Below are 16,723 nucleotides of genomic sequence, written 5' to 3' on the forward strand. Positions count from 1 at the left end.
ATTTAATTAGATCTAAACATTAGTCTGGATATTGAAATGCTGTAATATGAGTAATATGTGGCATTGATAAAACACAGTGAAGACCATGTACACACTCAATCTTGTCAGTTTTCAGTCACGGTTTAACGTATAAAGCCGGACTCTTGTGGGACTCAAACCCACAACCTTTGAAATACTTGACTTATTGTCAAAACGTCTAATGCACTACCTATTGCACCAGAGATCCTTACTTCCATTTAGTATGTCTCTTTGTATTGTGTGTGCACATTGTATAACATGTGTGTTTATCTGAATATTAGGCTGGATATTGAAATCCTGTAAATGCAGAGACATTTAATATCTAGACCTAATTAAATGAATCCATATAATCTAAAGAGAACGACTCTGGAGGGAGTCGAATCCTCAACCTTTGAATTACTTGCCTGATTATTGTCTAGAAGTCCAATGCGCTATCCATTGTGCCACAGAGCCACATATCAACCTAGAGTGAGTCTGTTCTAAGATTTTGGACACATTGTATAACATGTCTGTGTACTGACGACTGACGGATTGGTCATCCTGGCAGATTTCATGGTCTCTAATGTTTGAGTTGAATGAGGGAATAACTTGATGAGTGTGAATTACTTTTACAGTGTGACTTAAATCACAGAAACTGAAAGTTGGACAGTTTCAGCTCAGAGTGACCTGATGTATAAAATTGACTCTGGTGCGAATCGAACACAACCTTTGAATCCCTGTGAGGAGGCTATTGTGTAGATTTTCACATATCACTCCATTGAGTAATATGTGGCATTGATAAAACACAGTGAAGACCATGTACACACTAAATCTTGTCAGTTTTCAGTCACGGTTTAACGTATAAAGCCGGGCTCATGTGGGACTCAAACCAACAACCTTTGAATTACTCTACTTCCACTTAGTGTGTCTCTTTGTATCATTTGTGCACATTGTACAACATTTGTTTATCTGAACATTAGTCTGGATATTGAAATGCTGTAAATGCAGAGACATTTAATATCTAGCCCTAATTAAATGAATCCATATAATCTAAAGAGACCGACTCTGGAGGGACTCGAACCCTCAACCTTTGAATTACTTGCCTGATTATTGTCTAGAAGTCCAATGCGCTATCCATTGCGCCACAGAGCCACATATCAACCTAGAGTGAGTCTGTTTTTGACACATTGTATAAAATGTCTGTGTACTGATGACTGACGGATTGGTCATCCTGGCAGATTTCATGGTCTCTAATGTTTGAATTGAATGAGGGAATAACTTGATGAGTGTGAATTACTTTTACAGTGTGACTTAAATCACAGAAACTGAAAGTTGGACAGTTTCAGCTCAGAGTGACCTGATGTATAAAATTGACTCTGGTGGGAATCGAACACAACCTTTGAATCCCTGTGAGGAGGCTATTGTGTAGATTTTCACATATCACTCCAATGAGTAATATGTGGCATTGATAAAACACAGTGAAGACCATGTACACACTCAATCTTGTCAGTTTTCAGTCACGGTTTAACGTATAAAGCCGGACTCTTGTGGGACTCAAACCTACAACCTTTGAAATACTTGACTTATTGTCAAAAAGTCTAATGCACTACCTATTGCACCAGAGGTCCTTACTTCCATTTAGTATGTCACTTTGTATTGTGTGTGCACATTGTATAACATGTGTGTTTATCTGAATATTAGACTGGATATTGAAATCCTGTAAATGCAGAGACATTTAATATCTAGACCTAATTAAATGAATCCATATAATCTAAAGAGACCGACTCTGGAGGGACTCGAACCCTCAACCTTTGAATTACTTGACTTATTGTCAAAAAGTCTAATGCACTACCTATTGCACCAGAGATCCCTACTTCCACTTAGTATGTCTCTTTGCATCATGTGTGCACATTGTATAACATGTGTTTATCTGAACATTAGTCTGGATATTGAAATGCTGTAAATGCAGAGACATTTAATATCTAGACCTAATTAAATGAATCCATATAATCTAAAGAGACCGACTCTGGAGGGACTCGAACCCTCAACCTTTGAATTACTTGCCTGATTATTGTCTAGAAGTCCAATGCGCTATCCATTGCGCCCAAGAGCCACATATCAACCTAGAGTGAGTCTGTTCTAAGATTTTGGACACATTGTATAACATGTCTGTGTACTGACGACTGACGGATTGGTCATCCTGGCAGATTTCATGGTCTCTAATGTTTGAGTTGAATGAGGGAATAACTTGATGAGTGTGAATTACTTTTACAGTGTGACTTAAATCACAGAAACTGAAAGTTGGACAGTTTCAGCTCAGAGTGACCTGATGTATAAAATTGACTCTGGTGCGAATCGAACACAACCTTTGAATCCCTGTGAGGAGGCTATTGTGTAGATTTTCACATATCACTCCATTGAGTAATATGTGGCATTGATAAAACACAGTGAAAACCATGTACTCACTAAATCTTGTCAGTTTTCACTCACGGTTTAACGTATAAAGCCGGACTCATGTGGGACTCAAACCAACAACCTTTGAAATACTCTACTTCCACTTAGAATGTCTCTTTGCATCATGTGTGCACATTGTATAACATGTGTTTATCTGAACATTAGTCTGGATATTGAAATGCTGTAAATGCAGAGACATTTAATATCTAGACCTAATTAAATGAATCCATATAATCTAAAGAGACCGACTCTGGAGGGACTCGAACCCTCAACCTTTGAATTACTTGACTTATTGTCAAAAAGTCTAATGCACTACCTATTGCACCAGAGATCCCTACTTCCACTTAGTATGTCTCATTGCATCATGTGTGCACATTGTATAACATGTGTTTATCTGAACATTAGTCTGGATATTGAAATGCTGTAAATGCAGAGACATTTAATATCTAGACCTAATTAAATGAATCCATATAATCTAAAGAGACTGACTCTGGAGGGACTCGAACCCTCAACCTTTGAATTACTTGCCTGATTATTGTCTAGAAGTCCAATGCGCTATCCATTGCGCCACAGAGCCACACATCAACCTAGAGTGAGTCTGTTCTAAGATTTTGGACACATTGTATAACATGTCTGTGTACTGACGACTGACGGATTGGTCATCCTGGCAGATTTCATGGTCTCTAATGTTTGACTTGAATGAGGGAATAACTTGATGAGTGTGAATTACTTTTACAGTGTGACTTAAATCACAGAAACTGAAAGTTGGACAGTTTCAGCTCAGAGTGACCTGATGTATAAAATTGACTCTGGTGCGAATCGAACACAACCTTTCAATGCCTGTGAGGAGGCTATTGTGTAGATTTTCACATATCACGCCATTGAGTAATATGTGGCATTGATAAAACACAGTGAAGACCATGTACACACTCAATCTTGTCAGTTTTCAGTCACGGTTTAACGTATAAAGCCCGACTCTTGTGGGACTCAAACCCACAACCTTTGAAATACTTGACTTATTGTCAAAAAGTCTAATGCACTACCTATTGCACCAGAGATCCTTACTTCCATTTAGTATGTCTCTTTGTATTGTGTGTGCACATTGTATAACATGTGTGTTTATCTGAACATTAGACTGGATATTGAAATCCTGTAAATGCAGAGACATTTAATATCTAGCCCTAATTAAATGAATCCATATAATCTAAAGAGACCGACTCTGGAGGGACTCGAATCCTCAACCTTTGAATTAATTGCCTGATTATTGTCTAGAAGTCCAATGCGCTATCCATTGCGCCACAGAGCCACATATCAACCTAGAGTGAGTCTGTTCTAAGATTTTGGACACATTGTATAACATGTCTGTGTACTGACGACTGACGGATTGGTCATCCTGGCAGATTTCATGGTCTCTAATGTTTGAGTTGAATGAGGGAATAACTTGATGAGTGTGACTTACTTTTACAGTGTGACTTAAATCACAGAAACTGAAAGTTGGACAGTTTCAGCTCAGAGTGACCTGATGTATAAAATTTACTCTGGTGGGAATCGAACACAACCTTTGAATCCCTGTGAGGAGGCTATTGTGTAGATTTTCACATATCACTCCATTGAGTAATATGTGGCATTGATAAAACACAGTGAAGACCATGTACACACTCAATCTTGTCAGTTTTCAGTCACGGTTTAACGTATAAAGCCCGACTCTTGTGGGACTCAAACCCACAACCTTTGAAATACTTGACTTATTGTCAAAAAGTCTAATGCACTACCTATTGCACCAGAGATCCTTACTTCCATTTAGTATGTCTCTTTGTATTATGTGTGCACATTGTATAACATGTGTGTTTATCTGAATATTAGACTGGATATTGAAATCCTGTAAATGCAGAGACATTTAATATCTAGCCCTAATTAAATGAATCCATATAATCTAAAGAGACCGACTCTGGAGGGACTCGAATCCTCAACCTTTGAATTACTTGCCTGATTATTGTCTAGAAGTCCAATGCGCTATCCATTGCGCCACAGAGCCACATATCAACCTAGAGTGAGTCTGTTCTAAGATTTTGGACACATTGTAAAACATGTCTGTGTACTGACGACTGACGGATTGGTCATCCTGGCAGATTTCATGGTCTCTAATGTTTGAGTTGAATGAGGGAATAACTTGATGAGTGTGAATTACTTTTACAGGGTGACTTAAATCACAGAAACTGAAAGTTGGACAGTTTCAGCTCAGAGTGACCTGATGTATAAAATTGACTCTGGTGCGAATCGAACACAACCTTTGAATCCCTGTGAGGAGGCCATTGTGTAGATTTTCACATATCACTCCATTGAGTAATATGTGGCATTGATAAAACACACTGAAGACCATGGACACACTAAATCTTGTCAGTTTTCACTCACGGTTTAACGTATAAAGCTGGACTCATGTGGGACTCAAAACAACAACCTTTGAATTACTCTACTTCCACTTAGTATGTCTCTTTGTATCATTTGTGCACATTGTATAACATTTGTTTATCTGAACATTAGTCTGGATATTGAAATCCTGTAAATGCAGAGACATTTAATATCTAGCCCTAATTAAATGAATCCATATAATCTAAAGAGACCGACTCTGGAGGGACTCGAATCCTCAACCTTTGAATTACTTGCCTGATTATTGTCTAGAAGTCCAATGCGCTATCCATTGCGCCACAGAGCCACATATCAACCTAGAGTGAGTCTGTTCTAAGATTTTGGACACATTGTATAACATGTCTGTGTACTGACGACTGACGGATTGGTCATCCTGGCAGATTTCATGGTCTCTAATGTTTGAGTTGAATGAGGGAATAACTTGATGAGTGTGAATTACTTTTACAGTGTGACTTAAATCACAGAAACTGAAAGTTGGACAGTTTCAGCTCAGAGTGACCTGATGTATAAAATTTACTCTGGTGGGAATCGAACACAACCTTTGAATCCCTGTGAGGAGGCTATTGTGTAGATTTTCACATATCACTCCATTGAGTAATATGTGGCATTGATAAAACACAGTGAAGACCATGTACACACTCAATCTTGTCAGTTTTCAGTCACGGTTTAACGTATAAAGCCCGACTCTTGTGGGACTCAAACCCACAACCTTTGAAATACTTGACTTATTGTCAAAAAGTCTAATGCACTACCTATTGCACCAGAGATCCTTACTTCCATTTAGTATGTCTCTTTGTATTATGTGTGCACATTGTATAACATGTGTGTTTATCTGAATATTAGACTGGATATTGAAATCCTGTAAATGCAGAGACATTTAATATCTAGCCCTAATTAAATGAATCCATATAATCTAAAGAGACCGACTCTGGAGGGACTCGAATCCTCAACCTTTGAATTACTTGCCTGATTATTGTCTAGAAGTCCAATGCGCTATCCATTGCGCCACAGAGCCACATATCAACCTAGAGTGAGTCTGTTCTAAGATTTTGGACACATTGTAAAACATGTCTGTGTACTGACGACTGACGGATTGGTCATCCTGGCAGATTTCATGGTCTCTAATGTTTGAGTTGAATGAGGGAATAACTTGATGAGTGTGAATTACTTTTACAGTGTGACTTAAATCACAGAAACTGAAAGTTGGACAGTTTCAGCTCAGAGTGACCTGATGTATAAAATTGACTCTGGTGCGAATCGAACACAACCTTTGAATCCCTGTGAGGAGGCTATTGTGTAGATTTTCACATATCACTCCATTGAGTAATATGTGGCATTGATAAAACACACTGAAGACCATGGACACACTAAATCTTGTCAGTTTTCACTCACGGTTTAACGTATAAAGCTGGACTCATGTGGGACTCAAAACAACAACCTTTGAATTACTCTACTTCCACTTAGTATGTCTCTTTGTATCATTTGTGCACATTGTATAACATTTGTTTATCTGAACATTAGTCTGGATATTGAAATGCTGTAAATGAAGAGACATTTAATATCTAGACCTAATTAAATGAATCCATATAATCTAAAGAGACCGACTCTGGAGGGACTCGAACCCTCAACCTTTGAATTACTTGCCTGATTATTGTCTAGAAGTCCAATGCGCTATCCATTGTGCCACAGAGCCACATATCAACCTAGAGTGAGTCTGTTCTAAGATTTTGGACACATTGTATAACATGTCTGTGTACTGACGACTGACGGATTGGTCATCCTGGCAGATTTCATGGTCTCTAATGTTTGAGTTGAATGAGGGAATAACTTGATGAGTGTGAATTACTTTTACAGTGTGACTTAAATCACAGAAAGTGAAAGTTGGACAGTTTCAGCTCAGAGTGACCTGATGTATAAAATTGACTCTGGTGCGAATCGAACACAACCTTTGAATCCCTGTGAGGCGGCTATTGTGTAGATTTTCACATATCACTCCATTGAGTAATATGTGGCATTGATAAAACACAGTGAAGACCATGTACACACTAAATCTTGTCAGTTTTCAGTCACGGTTTAACGTATAAAGCCGGACTCATGTCGGACTCATGTGGGACTCAAACCAACAACCTTTGAATTACTCTACTTCCACTTAGTATGTCTCTTTGTATCATTTGTGCACATTGTATAACATTTGTTTATCTGAACATTAGTCTGGATATTGAAATGCTGTAAATGCAGAGACATTTAATATCTAGCCCTAATTAAATGAATCCATATAATCTAAAGAGACCGACTCTGGAGGGACTCGAACCCTCAACCTTTGAATTACTTGCCTGATTATTGTCTAGAAGTCCAATGCGCTATCCATTGCGCCACAGAGCCACATATCAACCTAGAGTGAGTCTGTTCTAAGATTTTGGACACATTGTATAACATGTCTGTGTACTGACGACTGACGGATTGGTCATCCTGGCAGATTTCATGGTCTCTAATGTTTGAGTTGAATGAGGGAATAACTTGATGAGTGTGAATTACTTTTACAGTGTGACTTAAATCACAGAAAGTGAAAGTTGGACAGTTTCAGCTCAGAGTGACCTGATGTATAAAATTAACTCTGGTGCGAATCGAACACAACCTTTGAATCCCTGTGAGGAGGCTATTGTGTAGATTTTCACATATCACTCCATTGAGTAATATGTGGCATTGATAAAACACAGTGAAGACCATGTACACACTAAATCTTGTCAGTTTTCAGTCACGGTTTAACGTATAAAGCCCGACTCATGTGGGACTCAAAGCAACAACCTTTGAATTACTCTACTTCCACTTAGTATGTCTCTTTGTATTGTGTGTGCACATTGTATAACATGTGTGTTTATCTGAATACTAGACTGGATATTGAAATCCTGTAAATGCAGAGACATTTAATATCTAGCCCTAATTAAATGAATCCATATAATCTAAAGAGACCGACTCTGGAGGGACTCGAATCCTCAACCTTTGAATTACTTGCCTGATTATTGTCTAGAAGTCCAATGCGCTATCCATTGCGCCACAGAGACACATATCAACCTAGAGTGAGTCTGTTCTAAGATTTTGGACACATTGTATAACATGTCTGTGTACTGACGACTGACGGATTGGTCATCCTGGCAGATTTCATGGTCTCTAATGTTTGAGTTGAATGAGGGAATAACTTGATGAGTGTGAATTACTTTTACAGTGTGACTTAAATCACAGAAACTGAAAGTTGGACAGTTTCAGCTCAGAGTGACCTGATGTATAAAATTGACTCTGGTGCGAATCGAACACAACCTTTGAATCCCTGTGAGGAGGCTATTGTGTAGATTTTCACATATCACTCCAGTGAGTAATATGTGGCATTGATAAAACACAGTGAAGACCATGTACACACTCAATCTTGTCAGTTTTCAGTCACGGTTTAACGTATAAAGCCCGACTCTTGTGGGACTCAAACCCACAACCTTTGAAATACTTGACTTATTGTCAAAAAGACTAATGCACTACCTATTGCCCCAGAGATCCTTACTTCCATTTAGTATGGCTCTTTGTATTGTGTGTGCACATTGTATAACATGTGTGTTTATCTGAATATTAGACTGGATATTGAAATCCTGTAAATGAAGAGACATTTAATATCTAGCCCTAATTAAATGAATCCATATAATCTAAAGAGACCGACTCTGGAGGGACTCGAATCCTCAACCTTTGAATTACTTGCCTGATTATTGTCTAGAAGTCCAATGCGCTATCCATTGCGCCACAGAGACACATATCAACCTAGAGTGAGTCTGTTCTAAGATTTTGGACACATTGTATAACATGTCTGTGTACTGACGACTGACGGATTGGTCATCCTGGCAGATTTCATGGTCTCTAATGTTTGAGTTGAATGAGGGAATAACTTGATGAGTGTGAATTACTTTTACAGTGTGACTTAAATCACAGAAACTGAAAGTTGGACAGTTTCAGCTCAGAGTGACCTGATGTATAAAATTGACTCTGGTGCGAATCGAACACAACCTTTGAATCCCTGTGAGGAGGCTATTGTGTAGATTTTCACATATCACTCCATTGAGTAATATGTGGCATTGATAAAAAACAGTGAAGACCATGTACACACTAAATCTTGTCAGTTTTCAGTCACGGTTTAACGTATAAAGCCGGACTCATGTGGGACTCAAACCAACAACCTTTGAATTACTCTACTTCCACTTAGTATGTCTCTTTGTATTGTGTGTGCACATTGTATAACATGTGTGTTTATCTGAATATTAGACTGGATATTGAAATCCTGTAAATGAAGAGACATTTAATATCTAGCCCTAATTAAATGAATCCATATAATCTAAAGAGACCGACTCTGGAGGGACTCGAACCCTCAACCTTTGAATTACTTGCCTCATTATTGTCTAGAAGTCCAATGCGCTATCCATTGCGCCACAGAGCCACATATCAACCTAGAGTGAGTCTGTTCTAAGATTTTGGACACATTGTATAACATGTCTGTGTACTGACGACTGACGGATTGGTCATCCTGGCAGATTTCATGGTCTCTAATGTTTGAGTTGAATGAGGGAATAACTTGATGAGTGTGAATTACTTTTACAGTGTGACTTAAATCACAGAAACTGAAAGTTGGACAGTTTCAGCTCAGAGTGACCTGATGTATAAAATTGACTCTGGTGGGAATCGAACACAACCTTTGAATCCCTGTGAGGAGGCTATTGTGTAGATTTTCACATATCACTCCATTGAGTAATATGTGGGATTGATAAAACACAGTGAAGACCATATACACACTCAATCTTGTCAGTTTTCAGTCACGGTTTAACGTATAAAGCCGGACTCATGTGGGACTCAAACCCACAACCTTTGAAATACTTGACTTATTGTCAAAAAGTCTAATGCACTACCTATTGCACCAGAGATCCTTACTTCCATTTAGTATGTCTCTTTGTATTGTGTGTGCACATTGTATAACATGTGTGTTTATCTGAACATTAGACTGGATATTGAAATCCTTTAAATGCAGAGACATTTAATATTTAGCCCTAATTAAATGAATCCATATAATCTAAAGAGACCGACTCTGGAGGGACTCGAATCCTCAACCTTTGAATTACTTGCCTGATTATTGTCTAGAAGTCCAATGCGCTATCCATTGCGCCACAGAGCCACATATCAACGTAGAGTGAGTCTGTTCTAAGATTTTGGACACATTGTATAACATGTCTGTGTACTGACGACTGACGGATTGGTCATCCTGGCAGATTTCATGGTCTCTAATGTTTGAGTTGAATGAGGGAATAACTTGATGAGTGTGAATTACTTTTACAGTGTGACTTAAATCACAGAAACTGAAAGTTGGACAGTTTCAGCTCAGAGTGACCTGATGTATAAAATTGATAACATATCACTCCATTGAGTAATATGTGGCATTGATAAAACACAGTGAAGACCATGTACACACTCAATCTTGTCAGTTTTCAGTCACGGTTTAACGTATAAAGCCGGACTCTTGTCGGACTCATGTGGGACTCAAAGCAACAACCTTTGAATTACTCTACTTCCACTTAGTATGTCTCTTTGTATTGTGTGTGCACATTGTATAACATGTGTGTTTATCTGAATATTAGACTGGATATTGAAATCCTGTAAATGCAGAGACATTTAATATCTAGCCCTAATTAAATGAATCCATATAATCTAAAGAGACCGACTCTGGAGGGACTCGAATCCTCAACCTTTGAATTACTTGCCTGATTATTGTCTAGAAGTCCAATGCGCTATCCATTGCGCCACAGAGACACATATCAACCTAGAGTGAGTCTGTTCTAAGATTTTGGACACATTGTATAACATGTCTGTGTACTGACGACTGACGGATTGGTCATCCTGGCAGATTTCATGGTCTCTAATGTTTGAGTTGAATGAGGGAATAACTTGATGAGTGTGAATTACTTTTACAGTGTGACTTAAATCACAGAAACTGAAAGTTGGACAGTTTCAGCTCAGAGTGACCTGATGTATAAAATTGACTCTGGTGCGAATCGAACACAACCTTTGAATCCCTGTGAGGAGGCTATTGTGTAGATTTTCACATATCACTCCAGTGAGTAATATGTGGCATTGATAAAACACAGTGAAGACCATGTACACACTCAATCTTGTCAGTTTTCAGTCACGGTTTAACGTATAAAGCCCGACTCTTGTGGGACTCAAACCCACAACCTTTGAAATACTTGACTTATTGTCAAAAAGACTAATGCACTACCTATTGCCCCAGAGATCCTTACTTCCATTTAGTATGGCTCTTTGTATTGTGTGTGCACATTGTATAACATGTGTGTTTATCTGAATATTAGACTGGATATTGAAATCCTGTAAATGAAGAGACATTTAATATCTAGCCCTAATTAAATGAATCCATATAATCTAAAGAGACCGACTCTGGAGGGACTCGAATCCTCAACCTTTGAATTACTTGCCTGATTATTGTCTAGAAGTCCAATGCGCTATCCATTGCGCCACAGAGACACATATCAACCTAGAGTGAGTCTGTTCTAAGATTTTGGACACATTGTATAACATGTCTGTGTACTGACGACTGACGGATTGGTCATCCTGGCAGATTTCATGGTCTCTAATGTTTGAGTTGAATGAGGGAATAACTTGATGAGTGTGAATTACTTTTACAGTGTGACTTAAATCACAGAAACTGAAAGTTGGACAGTTTCAGCTCAGAGTGACCTGATGTATAAAATTGACTCTGGTGCGAATCGAACACAACCTTTGAATCCCTGTGAGGAGGCTATTGTGTAGATTTTCACATATCACTCCATTGAGTAATATGTGGCATTGATAAAAAACAGTGAAGACCATGTACACACTAAATCTTGTCAGTTTTCAGTCACGGTTTAACGTATAAAGCCGGACTCATGTGGGACTCAAACCAACAACCTTTGAATTACTCTACTTCCACTTAGTATGTCTCTTTGTATTGTGTGTGCACATTGTATAACATGTGTGTTTATCTGAATATTAGACTGGATATTGAAATCCTGTAAATGAAGAGACATTTAATATCTAGCCCTAATTAAATGAATCCATATAATCTAAAGAGACCGACTCTGGAGGGACTCGAACCCTCAACCTTTGAATTACTTGCCTCATTATTGTCTAGAAGTCCAATGCGCTATCCATTGCGCCACAGAGCCACATATCAACCTAGAGTGAGTCTGTTCTAAGATTTTGGACACATTGTATAACATGTCTGTGTACTGACGACTGACGGATTGGTCATCCTGGCAGATTTCATGGTCTCTAATGTTTGAGTTGAATGAGGGAATAACTTGATGAGTGTGAATTACTTTTACAGTGTGACTTAAATCACAGAAACTGAAAGTTGGACAGTTTCAGCTCAGAGTGACCTGATGTATAAAATTGACTCTGGTGGGAATCGAACACAACCTTTGAATCCCTGTGAGGAGGCTATTGTGTAGATTTTCACATATCACTCCATTGAGTAATATGTGGGATTGATAAAACACAGTGAAGACCATGTACACACTCAATCTTGTCAGTTTTCAGTCACGGTTTAACGTATAAAGCCGGACTCATGTGGGACTCAAACCCACAACCTTTGAAATACTTGACTTATTGTCAAAAAGTCTAATGCACTACCTATTGCACCAGAGATCCTTACTTCCATTTAGTATGTCTCTTTGTATTGTGTGTGCACATTGTATAACATGTGTGTTTATCTGAACATTAGACTGGATATTGAAATCCTTTAAATGCAGAGACATTTAATATTTAGCCCTAATTAAATGAATCCATATAATCTAAAGAGACCGACTCTGGAGGGACTCGAACCCTCAACCTTTGAATTACTTGCCTCATTATTGTCTAGAAGTCCAATGCGCTATCCATTGCGCCACAGAGCCACATATCAACCTAGAGTGAGTCTGTTCTAAGATTTTGGACACATTGTATAACATGTCTGTGTACTGACGACTGACGGATTGGTCATCCTGGCAGATTTCATGGTCTCTAATGTTTGAGTTGAATGAGGGAATAACTTGATGAGTGTGAATTACTTTTACAGTGTGACTTAAATCACAGAAACTGAAAGTTGGACAGTTTCAGCTCAGAGTGACCTGATGTATAAAATTGATAACATATCACTCCATTGAGTAATATGTGGCATTGATAAAACACAGTGAAGACCATGTACACACTCAATCTTGTCAGTTTTCAGTCACGGTTTAACGTATAAAGCCGGACTCTTGTCGGACTCATGTGGGACTCAAAGCAACAACCTTTGAATTACTCTACTTCCACTTAGTATGTCTCTTTGTATTGTGTGTGCACATTGTATAACATGTGTGTTTATCTGAATATTAGACTGGATATTGAAATCCTGTAAATGCAGAGACATTTAATATCTAGCCCTAATTAAATGAATCCATATAATCTAAAGAGACCGACTCTGGAGGGACTCGAATCCTCAACCTTTGAATTACTTGCCTGATTATTGTCTAGAAGTCCAATGCGCTATCCATTGCGCCACAGAGACACATATCAACCTAGGGTGAGTCTGTTCTAAGATTTTGGACACATTGTATAACATGTCTGTGTACTGACGACTGACGGATTGGTCATCCTGGCAGATTTCATGGTCTCTAATGTTTGAGTTGAATGAGGGAATAACTTGATGAGTGTGAATTACTTTTACAGTGTGACTTAAATCACAGAAACTGAAAGTTGGACAGTTTCAGCTCAGAGTGACCTGATGTATAAAATTGACTCTGGTGCGAATCGAACACAACCTTTGAATCCCTGTGAGGAGGCTATTGTGTAGATTTTCACATATCACTCCAGTGAGTAATATGTGGCATTGATAAAACACAGTGAAGACCATGTACACACTCAATCTTGTCAGTTTTCAGTCACGGTTTAACGTATAAAGCCCGACTCTTGTGGGACTCAAACCAACAACCTTTGAATTACTCTACTTCCACTTAGTATGTCTCTTTGTATTGTGTGTGCACATTGTATAACATGTGTGTTTATCTGAATATTAGACTGGATATTGAAATCCTGTAAATGCAGAGACATTTAATATCTAGCCCTAATTAAATGAATCCATATAATCTAAAGAGACCGACTCTGGAGGGACTCGAGTCTTCAACCTTTGAATTACTTGCCTGATTATTTTCTAGAAGTCCAATGCGCTATCCATTGCGCCACAGAGCCACATATCAACCTAGAGTGAGTCTGTTCAAAGATTTTGGACACATTGTAAAACATGTCTGTGTACTGACGACTGACGGATTGGTCATCCTGGCAGATTTCATGGTCTCTAATGTTTGAGTTGAATGAGGGAATAACTTGATGAGTGTGAATTACTTTTACAGTGTGACTTAAATCACAGAAACTGAAAGTTGGACAGTTTCAGCTCAGAGTGACCTGATGTATAAAATTGACTCTGGTGCGAATCGAACACAACCTTTGAATCCCTGTGAGGAGGCTATTGTGTAGATTTTCACATATCACTCCATTGAGTAATATGTGGCATTGATAAAACACAGTGAAGACCATGTACACACTAAATCTTGTCAGTTTTCAGTCACGGTTTAACGTATAAAGCCGGACTCATGTCGGACTCATGTGGGACTCAAACCAACAACCTTTGAATTACTCTACTTCCACTTAGTATGTCTCTTTGTATCATTTGTGCACATTGTATAACATTTGTTTATCTGAACATTAGTCTGGATATTGAAATGCTGTAAATGCAGAGACATTTAATATCTAGCCCTAATTAAATGAATCCATATAATCTAAAGAGACCGACTCTGGAGGGACTCGAACCCTCAACCTTTGAATTACTTGCCTGATTATTGTCTAGAAGTCCAATGCGCTATCCATTGCGCCACAGAGCCACATATCAACCTAGAGTGAGTCTGTTCTAAGATTTTGGACACATTGTATAACATGTCTGTGTACTGACGACTGACGGATTGGTCATCCTGGCAGATTTCATGGTCTCTAATGTTTGAGTTGAATGAGGGAATAACTTGATGAGTGTGAATTACTTTTACAGTGTGACTTAAATAAGAGAAAGTGAAAGTTGGACAGTTTCAGCTCAGAGTGACCTGATGTATAAAATTGACTCTGGTGCGAATCGAACACAACCTTTGAATCCCTGTGAGGAGGCTATTGTGTAGATTTTCACATATCACTCCATTGAGTAATATGTGGCATTGATAAAACACAGTGAAGACCATGTACACACTCAATCTTGTCAGTTTTCAGTCACGGTTTAACGTATAAAGCCCGACTCTTGTGGGACTCAAACCCACAACCTTTGAAATACTTGACTTATTGTCAAAAAGACTAATGCACTACCTATTGCACCAGAGATCCTTACTTCCATTTAGTATGTCTCTTTGTATTGTGTGTGCACATTGTATAACATGTGTGTTTATCTGAATATTAGACTGGATATTGAAATCCTGTAAATGCAGAGACATTTAATATCTAGCCCTAATTAAATGAATCCATATAATCTAAAGAGACCGACTCTGGAGGGACTCGAATCCTCAACCTTTGAATTACTTGCCTGATTATTGTCTAGAAGTCCAATGCGCTATCCATTGCGCCACAGAGCCACATATCAACCTAGAGTGAGTCTGTTCTAAGATTTTGGACACATTGTATAACATGTCTGTGTACTGACGACTGACGGATTGGTCATCCTGGCAGATTTCATGGTCTCTAATGTTTGAGTTGAATGAGGGAATAACTTGATGAGTGTGAATTACTTTTTCAGTGTGACTTAAATCACAGAAACTGAAAGTTGGACAGTTTCAGCTCAGAGTGACCTGATGTATAAAATTGACTCTGGTGGGAATCGAACACAACCTTTGAATCCCTGTGAGGAGGCTATTGTGTAGATTTTCACATATCACTCCATTGAGTAATATGTGGCATTGATAAAACACAGTGAAGACCATGTACACACTCAATCTTGTCAGTTTTCAGTCACGGTTTAACGTATAAAGCCGGACTCTTGTGGGACTCAAACCCACAACGTTTGAAATACTTGACTTATTGTCAAAAAGTCTAATGCACTACCTATTGCACCAGAGATCCTTACTTCCATTTAGTATGTTTCTTTGTATTGTGTGTGCACATTGTATAACATGTGTGTTTATCTGAATATTAGACTGGATATTGAAATCCTGTAAATGATTCCTGTAAAAAGAGACATTTAATATCTAGCCCTAATTAAATGAATCCATATAATCTAAAGAGAACGACTCTGGAGGGACTCGAACCCTCAACCTTTGAATTACTTGCCTGATTATTGTCTAGAAGTCCAATGCGCTATCCATTGCGCCACAGAGCCACATATCAACTTAGAGTGAGTCTGTTCTAAGATTTTGGACACATTGTATAACATGTCTGTGTACTGACGACTGAAGAATTGGTCATCCTGGCAGATTTCATGGTCTCTAATGTTTGAGTTGAATGAGGGAATAACTTGATGAGTGTGAATTACTTTTACAGTGTGACTTAAATCACAGAAACTGAAAGTTGGACAGTTTCAGCTCAGAGTGACCTGATGTATAAAATTGACTCTGGTGGGAATCGAACACAACCTTTGAATCCCTGTGAGGAGGCTATTGTGTAGATTTTCACATATCACTCCATTGAGTAATATGTGGCATTGATAAAACACAGTGAAGACCATGTACACACTCAATCTTGACAGTTTTCAGTCACGGTTTAACGTATAAAGCCGGATTCATGT

The 16,723-nt window shown here is 38.5% G+C and overlaps 15 non-coding genes across 15 annotated transcripts; all 15 read right to left on the reverse strand.

The window, feature by feature from the left end:
• Positions 1 to 1,057: 1,057 nt before the first annotated feature.
• trnar-ucu (transfer RNA arginine (anticodon UCU)) lies at positions 1,058 to 1,149 on the reverse strand. The gene is given in 2 exon segments: positions 1,058 to 1,093; positions 1,113 to 1,149. It is a non-coding gene; the product is annotated as a tRNA-Arg (tRNA).
• Positions 1,150 to 2,936: 1,787 nt separating this feature from the next.
• Positions 2,937 to 3,028, reverse strand: trnar-ucu (transfer RNA arginine (anticodon UCU)). The gene is given in 2 exon segments: positions 2,937 to 2,972; positions 2,992 to 3,028. It is a non-coding gene; the product is annotated as a tRNA-Arg (tRNA).
• A 637-nt stretch (positions 3,029 to 3,665) lies between these two features.
• On the reverse strand, positions 3,666 to 3,757 carry trnar-ucu (transfer RNA arginine (anticodon UCU)). The gene is given in 2 exon segments: positions 3,666 to 3,701; positions 3,721 to 3,757. It is a non-coding gene; the product is annotated as a tRNA-Arg (tRNA).
• A 637-nt stretch (positions 3,758 to 4,394) lies between these two features.
• Positions 4,395 to 4,486, reverse strand: trnar-ucu (transfer RNA arginine (anticodon UCU)). The gene is given in 2 exon segments: positions 4,395 to 4,430; positions 4,450 to 4,486. It is a non-coding gene; the product is annotated as a tRNA-Arg (tRNA).
• Positions 4,487 to 5,072: 586 nt separating this feature from the next.
• trnar-ucu (transfer RNA arginine (anticodon UCU)) lies at positions 5,073 to 5,164 on the reverse strand. Its single transcript is given in 2 exon segments — positions 5,073 to 5,108; positions 5,128 to 5,164. It is a non-coding gene; the product is annotated as a tRNA-Arg (tRNA).
• A 637-nt stretch (positions 5,165 to 5,801) lies between these two features.
• Positions 5,802 to 5,893, reverse strand: trnar-ucu (transfer RNA arginine (anticodon UCU)). The gene is given in 2 exon segments: positions 5,802 to 5,837; positions 5,857 to 5,893. It is a non-coding gene; the product is annotated as a tRNA-Arg (tRNA).
• A 586-nt stretch (positions 5,894 to 6,479) lies between these two features.
• Positions 6,480 to 6,571, reverse strand: trnar-ucu (transfer RNA arginine (anticodon UCU)). The gene is given in 2 exon segments: positions 6,480 to 6,515; positions 6,535 to 6,571. It is a non-coding gene; the product is annotated as a tRNA-Arg (tRNA).
• Positions 6,572 to 7,168: 597 nt separating this feature from the next.
• trnar-ucu (transfer RNA arginine (anticodon UCU)) lies at positions 7,169 to 7,260 on the reverse strand. The gene is given in 2 exon segments: positions 7,169 to 7,204; positions 7,224 to 7,260. It is a non-coding gene; the product is annotated as a tRNA-Arg (tRNA).
• Positions 7,261 to 9,257: 1,997 nt separating this feature from the next.
• On the reverse strand, positions 9,258 to 9,349 carry trnar-ucu (transfer RNA arginine (anticodon UCU)). Its single transcript is given in 2 exon segments — positions 9,258 to 9,293; positions 9,313 to 9,349. It is a non-coding gene; the product is annotated as a tRNA-Arg (tRNA).
• Positions 9,350 to 9,986: 637 nt separating this feature from the next.
• trnar-ucu (transfer RNA arginine (anticodon UCU)) lies at positions 9,987 to 10,078 on the reverse strand. Its single transcript is given in 2 exon segments — positions 9,987 to 10,022; positions 10,042 to 10,078. It is a non-coding gene; the product is annotated as a tRNA-Arg (tRNA).
• A 1,949-nt stretch (positions 10,079 to 12,027) lies between these two features.
• On the reverse strand, positions 12,028 to 12,119 carry trnar-ucu (transfer RNA arginine (anticodon UCU)). The gene is given in 2 exon segments: positions 12,028 to 12,063; positions 12,083 to 12,119. It is a non-coding gene; the product is annotated as a tRNA-Arg (tRNA).
• Positions 12,120 to 12,756: 637 nt separating this feature from the next.
• Positions 12,757 to 12,848, reverse strand: trnar-ucu (transfer RNA arginine (anticodon UCU)). Its single transcript is given in 2 exon segments — positions 12,757 to 12,792; positions 12,812 to 12,848. It is a non-coding gene; the product is annotated as a tRNA-Arg (tRNA).
• Positions 12,849 to 14,757: 1,909 nt separating this feature from the next.
• On the reverse strand, positions 14,758 to 14,849 carry trnar-ucu (transfer RNA arginine (anticodon UCU)). Its single transcript is given in 2 exon segments — positions 14,758 to 14,793; positions 14,813 to 14,849. It is a non-coding gene; the product is annotated as a tRNA-Arg (tRNA).
• Positions 14,850 to 15,486: 637 nt separating this feature from the next.
• Positions 15,487 to 15,578, reverse strand: trnar-ucu (transfer RNA arginine (anticodon UCU)). Its single transcript is given in 2 exon segments — positions 15,487 to 15,522; positions 15,542 to 15,578. It is a non-coding gene; the product is annotated as a tRNA-Arg (tRNA).
• A 648-nt stretch (positions 15,579 to 16,226) lies between these two features.
• On the reverse strand, positions 16,227 to 16,318 carry trnar-ucu (transfer RNA arginine (anticodon UCU)). The gene is given in 2 exon segments: positions 16,227 to 16,262; positions 16,282 to 16,318. It is a non-coding gene; the product is annotated as a tRNA-Arg (tRNA).
• Positions 16,319 to 16,723: the final 405 nt, after the last annotated feature.

Source organism: Pleuronectes platessa, chromosome 21 (assembly GCF_947347685.1).
Source record: "Pleuronectes platessa chromosome 21, fPlePla1.1, whole genome shotgun sequence".
NCBI classification, from domain to species: domain Eukaryota; kingdom Metazoa; phylum Chordata; class Actinopteri; order Pleuronectiformes; family Pleuronectidae; genus Pleuronectes; species Pleuronectes platessa.